The 6,705-nt window shown below is 38.0% G+C and overlaps 1 long non-coding RNA gene across 1 annotated transcript; it reads left to right on the top strand.

Annotated features, from left to right (window-relative positions):
• Positions 1-4,018: 4,018 nt before the first annotated feature.
• Positions 4,019-5,993, top strand: LOC144246269 (uncharacterized). The gene is made up of 2 exons (XR_013339943.1): positions 4,019-4,051; positions 4,823-5,993. It is a non-coding gene; the product is annotated as an uncharacterized LOC144246269 (long non-coding RNA).
• The last annotated feature ends 712 nt before the right edge of the window (positions 5,994-6,705 follow it).

Genomic DNA, 6,705 nt, shown 5'->3' with positions numbered 1-6,705 from the left:
TTACCCCACATGTTTGCCTTCAGTGTTGTAGCTATGTAGGAAGACTTTTGCAGCACACATGTGGTCTCATTTCCAGCCCTGAGATTCAGCTAGAGTTTACTATATAGTAACAGAAACTCATGTTTTAAAAATAGTGCCTTAATATACTGTGGCACCCTACATAATATTTCAGACTGATTCTATGGTGATGCATATTTGCATGAACCTTAATAAATACCCTCTCAGCTGTCTCTTCTTCAAGCTAACCAGGCCCAACTCTCTCAGCCTATCCTCTTAAGAGGACAGTATCACTCTTGAATAATGCTCCATTTCCCTTGTCACCTTTATAGCCCTCTGCTGGACCCTCTCTAGTAGTTCCTTGTCTTTCTGTTATCCTTGTCTTTCTTGATTTGACATCAAGTATCTTCTTGCACATAAGCTTATCTGCTTGTTTGGGGATGCGTGTGTGTGTTTGTGTGTGTGTGTACGTGTACGTCCATGTGTAGCTGAGGTTAATTCATTTTTTCTTGTTTCTGCTTGGTCACCATCCACACCTATTTGTACTACACACCACGTTTTACTAGTGGTCACCATGTAGCTGAAAATGAGCTGGGCTTTTAAGGAGTCTGTCTGTACTAGGCACTTTGTTGGCTACTGTGGGATAGTGAGGAATTGTCTTGGCCTAGCAAAAGGTATTTGTATTTGTTAGATGGAAAAAAGACAGTAAAACCTTCTAAAAGTTATTGTGTTGGATTTATGTGACTATAGAGGATCATGAGAACGCTTTGGTTAGAAACAGTAAGGAACTTTTAATGAGACGTTTTTGAAGTTAGGCAGTTTGAACTACAATTTTAATATCCTTAGTGAAGTCATCATGTTTTTAAAATAATTAGAAAAGTTTACTGTGACCTTAACGCATTGCTAAAATAGAATTATGTAAAAATAAATGAATTTATGTTGGACTGATTAAATAAGATATTTTAGAAGAGCAGTGGAATACAGAAGTATATAAGCAAAACAGTTTCAGTATGTTTAAGAAATAATTCTTCAGACTTCTTCCCAAAATGACACCTTTGCTTTCTGTGGACCGATTTGTCTTGTCAGTGTAAAGATGCTGTGTCTTTAAACCATTATTAGTGTTGTGGTCTACGAATGGCATTTCCCGGTTTAGTGTTCTCACTGAAACACTCTAAACCATGTGGTGCTGCTCACTCATTCCTCTGTTCCCCTCTCCCTCCCCTGTGGCTGGATGCAGAGGAGAGTTGGAAGCAGAAAAGGTAAACATCACAGATTGAGATAAGAACAATTTACTGGAAACAGCGTGAAATTAAAAAAAACACCCCCATAGCAGTAACAATATCAAACATGCTCACCATGCAGAACCCCAACAACACCCAACCACTCCCTCCACCACACCACACGACCCAGAAGGGGCCCCTTTCCCCTGGGAAATCATGTGAGGTGGTACAGAATAACCTCTGGGTCCTGCCCATGTCCCTCTTCGTTACTGCAACAGCTAACCCTGACCTGTGCCAGAACCAAGAGTTCACCAAATGGAGGTGAGAAACCCCTTACAACGCCCTACTTCCAGTCTCCTTCTGGAGTTATTTTTAGTGAGCAGGGACATGTGCGACTAGCAAATGTATCAAATATCCATTAAACTTCATACAATCTCAGTTGGATCTGGTGGTCTTAAGTCTTTAACATCTCTATGACTTCCACTGTTTCTAGATTTGGTTCAAATTGTTCAAGAGGTTGAAAAATTACCAGGGAAATTGGGGTAATAGTTGAGTGAATGGATAATATGCCTGCATAAACCTAATTTCCTTAGGACATTATACAACAAAATGAAAAATCTGCTGGATGGGGTCATCTTCAATATTTAGCAGTATTGATGTTTTGTTTCAGTTGTTAATCTTTTTACTAGTTTGTGCAGAGAAGTTAAGTTTGCTTAACAGGAAATATAGCTAATCAGTCTTCATCATGCTTGGCTTTTTCTTTGGAAAACAAATAAGAGTTAAACTGAAAATATTCTGTCTCGAGTTATCTATAGTTAGCATTTCTGATCAGAACATCCAGTTCTTTCTTCTCTCTTTCCTTTTAAAATTATGTTTTTATTTCAACCACTTTCTACCAGCAGGCAAAGCTGCTGTTACACTGTACCCAGCTGTGAAATCAATATGATTTTCATTACAAAGATAACAGAAACTCTCTTAGAAAGACTATGAATTGCCAAAGGTCAAATAACAGTCAGTGGCACAGCTTAGAATTTAGATGCACTAATTAAAAAATTCTGTGGTATAAATATATTAATGAAATGCACCCTGAGAGATGTTTGCATTTAAGATGGCAACAGTTTTAAGATATTACATTGTTTCTTTAATTACTGTAGTTCATGTAAGGCACATCAAAATGTGATGGCTTCTTTCTCTGGTTGATGATCATTTCTTATTAAAATAGGTATTAGCTCTTGTTTCCTCTTTTAATTCACAAATATTTGAGCATAATTAGACTAGAAAGTGTAACAGGCACAGAAGACAGAACATATCTAGTAAGATTCCTGTCATCTTGAACTCTAAAAATTACACATACTCCAAATGAATGGGTGCATCAGTTATTTCTGAGATATATGACTTCATTAGGAACAAGAGGAAGTGCACCATCAAACTGAAAGCAATACTTGAGTCTTTCAGCTGAAGCAGCCTGTTCTATTAAATTAAAATCAGTATTTTAAAATAAATGTTATTAGTCTTTCCAAGATCATCCTTGATCTCTCTTTTAAGCCTCAAATTTTTAGCAGTTAAGTTACATTTGCCTTACTACAAATGAAAATATCAGTAAATAAATTATTTTACTACTTGTATTTGTTTGATATTCCTCTCTCACATCTCTCTATTTTTATTTAAATTCTGTCTTTTCCATACCATGTGCTAAAACAGTAAACTCAGACTGCCATTTATTGTGCGTTTTAATAGAAAATTTCCTCACCGTACAGCTGAGGTTTTTTTGCGTTACTGTGCTCCCTCTGCTGGATTGTGCATGTTAATTTTTTGTTCCCTGAGCTGTACTAGTATCCATGTTCTGTAAACAAGCAATCACACTGTCTTAAAGAAAGAGGTATAAAAAGTGGGAATGCGTCATTTTGATCTCAGATAACATGGAAGGTGACATCTGTAGGCTAGGAAAAATCCTATTGTTGGCCAGCTCAAAAAGCTTTCAGCAGATATTTGAGGAATAATAACTTACTATCTCTTGAGCAGAACCAGATGGACACTAAATAACCTTCTTTCATTTGTATAACTTAGAGAGGGTGATGTTGCTTCTCATACTTTGATAAGTACAACAGCATCCTCAGATGTCCCTGTAATGTTATTGCTGTCTCAGTCTTAGTGGCATGGTTCTCATAACTTGCTTCATCCTTTGGTAAATCTTACAGAGTCACTGCTGGGCCAGCATTTGCTCAGTGGAGAAAGAAAACATGCTCTCATGCTCAGTGCCAACCCCACAGCAAGGTGGTGAGAATACAATCCTTTCCCGTCCTCTCTGCAGTGAGGCATAGAGGAACAGCAATACTCCAGTTTTGTTTCTAGAAGTGGTTTTCATCTTTGTGGCCTTTTGACTTCATGGGGTGCTTTGGGCTTGTTCTCATGTTCACCTTTCTCCTGCTGTTGTCACACAGTCAACCTGGCTTTGTCTGTCCTTCCTTCCTTCCTGCTTTCCTTTCTGCCTGCCTCCCTCCCTCCCTTCCTTTCTTCCTTCCTTCGCAGCGGGATGTGGCTTGTGTGGGCACTCCCAACATGACTGATTCAATGTCACAGTCCTCTCTCAGCTGACCCTGGAACCTCCTGATGCCCCACACCCCCAGCCCCGCAGGGCCCACCCCGGCTTCCCCATGGAGCACTGCCCGGATCAGGCACCCCTGTGTTTCACAGCTTCCCAGCACTTCTCGCTGTGCTGGCTGTCACAGTTGGATCTATGGAAAGGAGAAGGAAACTCAACATCCACTTCAGTTCCAGGTGGATTTTCCCCATCTAAGCTGCTTCTTCCCAGATCTTGAGCCATGGTTTTGCAAGTAAGCCTGATACCTTTGCAGTTTCCTTCAAATTTAATGTAATGTTATAAATGCTACTGCATATTAGTAACAACAAACTGGGATTGTCTTTAACTTGGCATGGCTGCCCTTACAGATTAGTCCACACTCTCTCATATTTTGAAATATCTCAGGCTGGTAGCTTATTCATGAAAATAAATAGAAAATTGATAGTTGTTAGGGGCAACAAATTATTTTGTTTAATTTACCATTTATTTAATTTATCATTATTATATAATGGTAACTTTAGTTATTTACCATTAATACTTATTTAATTTAGCATTCTTATATAATGATAACTATTTGACTCCTGGTTCAACTAGGAGATTCGTTTTGGGAAAAGGCATTATGGGCAAAGTCTAGTTAAGAATTTTTTTCCAAGGTCAGTTTTAAATTTCAATATGTGGATATATAAATTAATATTCCAGGTCTTTAAATCTCCCAAACAGTCTTACAGTGAAGTAATCAACATAATTATTTTCTCTGATTCTCACTAATAAATAAAACTGACTTTGATCTACATGTACACTTTCTTTTACAAAAGAAGGTGCTTTTTAAAACCATTTTTAAAAGAAAAAACTGGTTAGAAGAATAAATTTCCAATTCCTAAAACCTTCAGTTCTTCCTGTTTAGAAGAAAAGACAGCTGCTTGGTACATTCTTCTTTTGCTAAATAATAAAAGGTTTTTCTGTTGAGTAAATGTTTTTCCTTAATGTAGCAAGGCCTTAATAAAATCAGCATTATTATTTGCAGGAAAACTTGTCCCAGAGTCAATTGGTGACAGTTTTGCTGGTGGTGGGGCTGAGGAGGCTGGGAAGGACTTCTGGGACCCTTTATGCTGAGGCTTCCAGGATGAGGATGGAAATCTTCTGCTTCAGATGTCCATTGAGTTATAGCAAGTAAAACACTTGACAGTGCTTGTCTCAGCAAAAGCATACACTATATGCTTTGGGAACATTCCCAAGCAGAATTATTATCCTCCTAGTGCCACAGCAAGCTCATTAATACCCCAGTTACCCATTCAATGGGACTAATCCAGGAGCCCCTGAAGTTAGTGAGGAGATTCAAGTTGTCTTTAGGATGCTTGAATAAAACTTTAGACAGAGTTTGCATAATTTAAGTCACACCACAGGAATTGTTTTCCAAAGTTTTAAATGCTTGCTGATTTGTCAGTTTCTTTATTCCAAACTACTTCTTTTCCTCCATCTTACGAGGAGCAGTGATGTGAACAGGAAAAATGAATATGTTTTTAAAGACTTTGTGTACATTTCTGCTATTTTCCTAAGTTTTTCCAGAGAAGAATAAGCTTGCAATGGAATTGTAACTCAAATGTAAATATATATGTTGAACAGGTTTTTTTCTCCAAATATGTGACCAGTTCATGGGAAGAACTGTGGGAATGTCCTAGTTGATGTGGATAAAGAAAGTGCCAGTTTAATCTGTAGTTCTCAACCAAATGCAGTCATTCTTTATTGCTCTCTGGCCACACAATAAATTTAATAGAAAACTAATCTTTTGCAAAGTATCTTATTATATGTAAGAAAAGAAAAACTGGTATTTGCCAAAGAAAACCCTCCTTCAGGTCCCAATATTTTTTCCAGATTATGTTTCTTCATATGTTGGAAATTTTTCTTTTCACTCCTATGCATTTTAACAGCAGTTTTGAGGATTTTTTTGTTGGAAAAAAAAGATAATTAGGTATGTGGGAAGTGAGAAAAAATGAACCTACAAGCTATACAGACAAAAGATACTATTTCACATAAGTATATTTATGGTAGTGGGAGGGAAACTTAGATCAAACAAGAAGACTGGAGAGGATCTACTCCAGATTCTACTGATGTGGTAACAACTGCTGTAACAGTACCCAGCTTTTTGAATTAAATATTGATAGAAATAAGTAAATAAAGGTCTGAGTAAACTGAAATGTGTGTTTTGTCTTTGTAAAGTGTGGGGTTTTTTTCAGCATCTGGAGTACCAGAATCAACACCCTTTTATACAATTAATAGTACTAAATAAGGACATCAGCTGACAGGAAATAAGAAAGTTCCTATGGCAACTAAAAATAAGCACAGGAGGAAAAATGCATTAAATGCTGTCAGCAGACAGCATAAAAAGTGGCTGCATGTTGATAATATAATAAAACCTGTTTGTAAACGTACACATTTTAATCACTTTTACTGGTACATTTTTTTATTTTGTTTTGTTTCCCCCAGATAGGACTGTGATACCTTGGTTACAGGGTCTATTAACCAATAGGTCAGGTTAGTTGCTGGCATAGGATCCTGGTTTTAAAGCCTACGAAATACAGAGACAGAGCCCTGCATCTTCAGGACAGCAGCTGTATCCCCTCACATTTGGCTGCTGATTTAAGAAAGTCTTTGAGTGCTTTAAATCTTGTGCACTTCTGGCAGTTTCTCTCCACGTTACTCTTTGGTCCCTGCGGTTCCTGCATACAAAATGTTTGAGAAAAAATTTGGGTAGAAGCAGAATATCTAGTAGAGCTGTGTCTTGTGGAAGAAATAGAGTTGTAGACTGTTGTAGCGCGGCATGCGCTCCCCTCGCCGCGATACCCGAGCGGAAGCGTGCCAGGCGAGAGGGAAGAGAACGGGCGGCCGCTCCCCCTGCCAAGCTCTGCT

The sequence above is a fragment of the Lonchura striata genome, chromosome 5 (genome assembly GCF_046129695.1).
Source record: "Lonchura striata isolate bLonStr1 chromosome 5, bLonStr1.mat, whole genome shotgun sequence".
In the NCBI taxonomy this organism is placed as follows: domain Eukaryota; kingdom Metazoa; phylum Chordata; class Aves; order Passeriformes; family Estrildidae; genus Lonchura; species Lonchura striata.
This window is presented reverse-complemented; position numbering and strand designations above follow the sequence as displayed.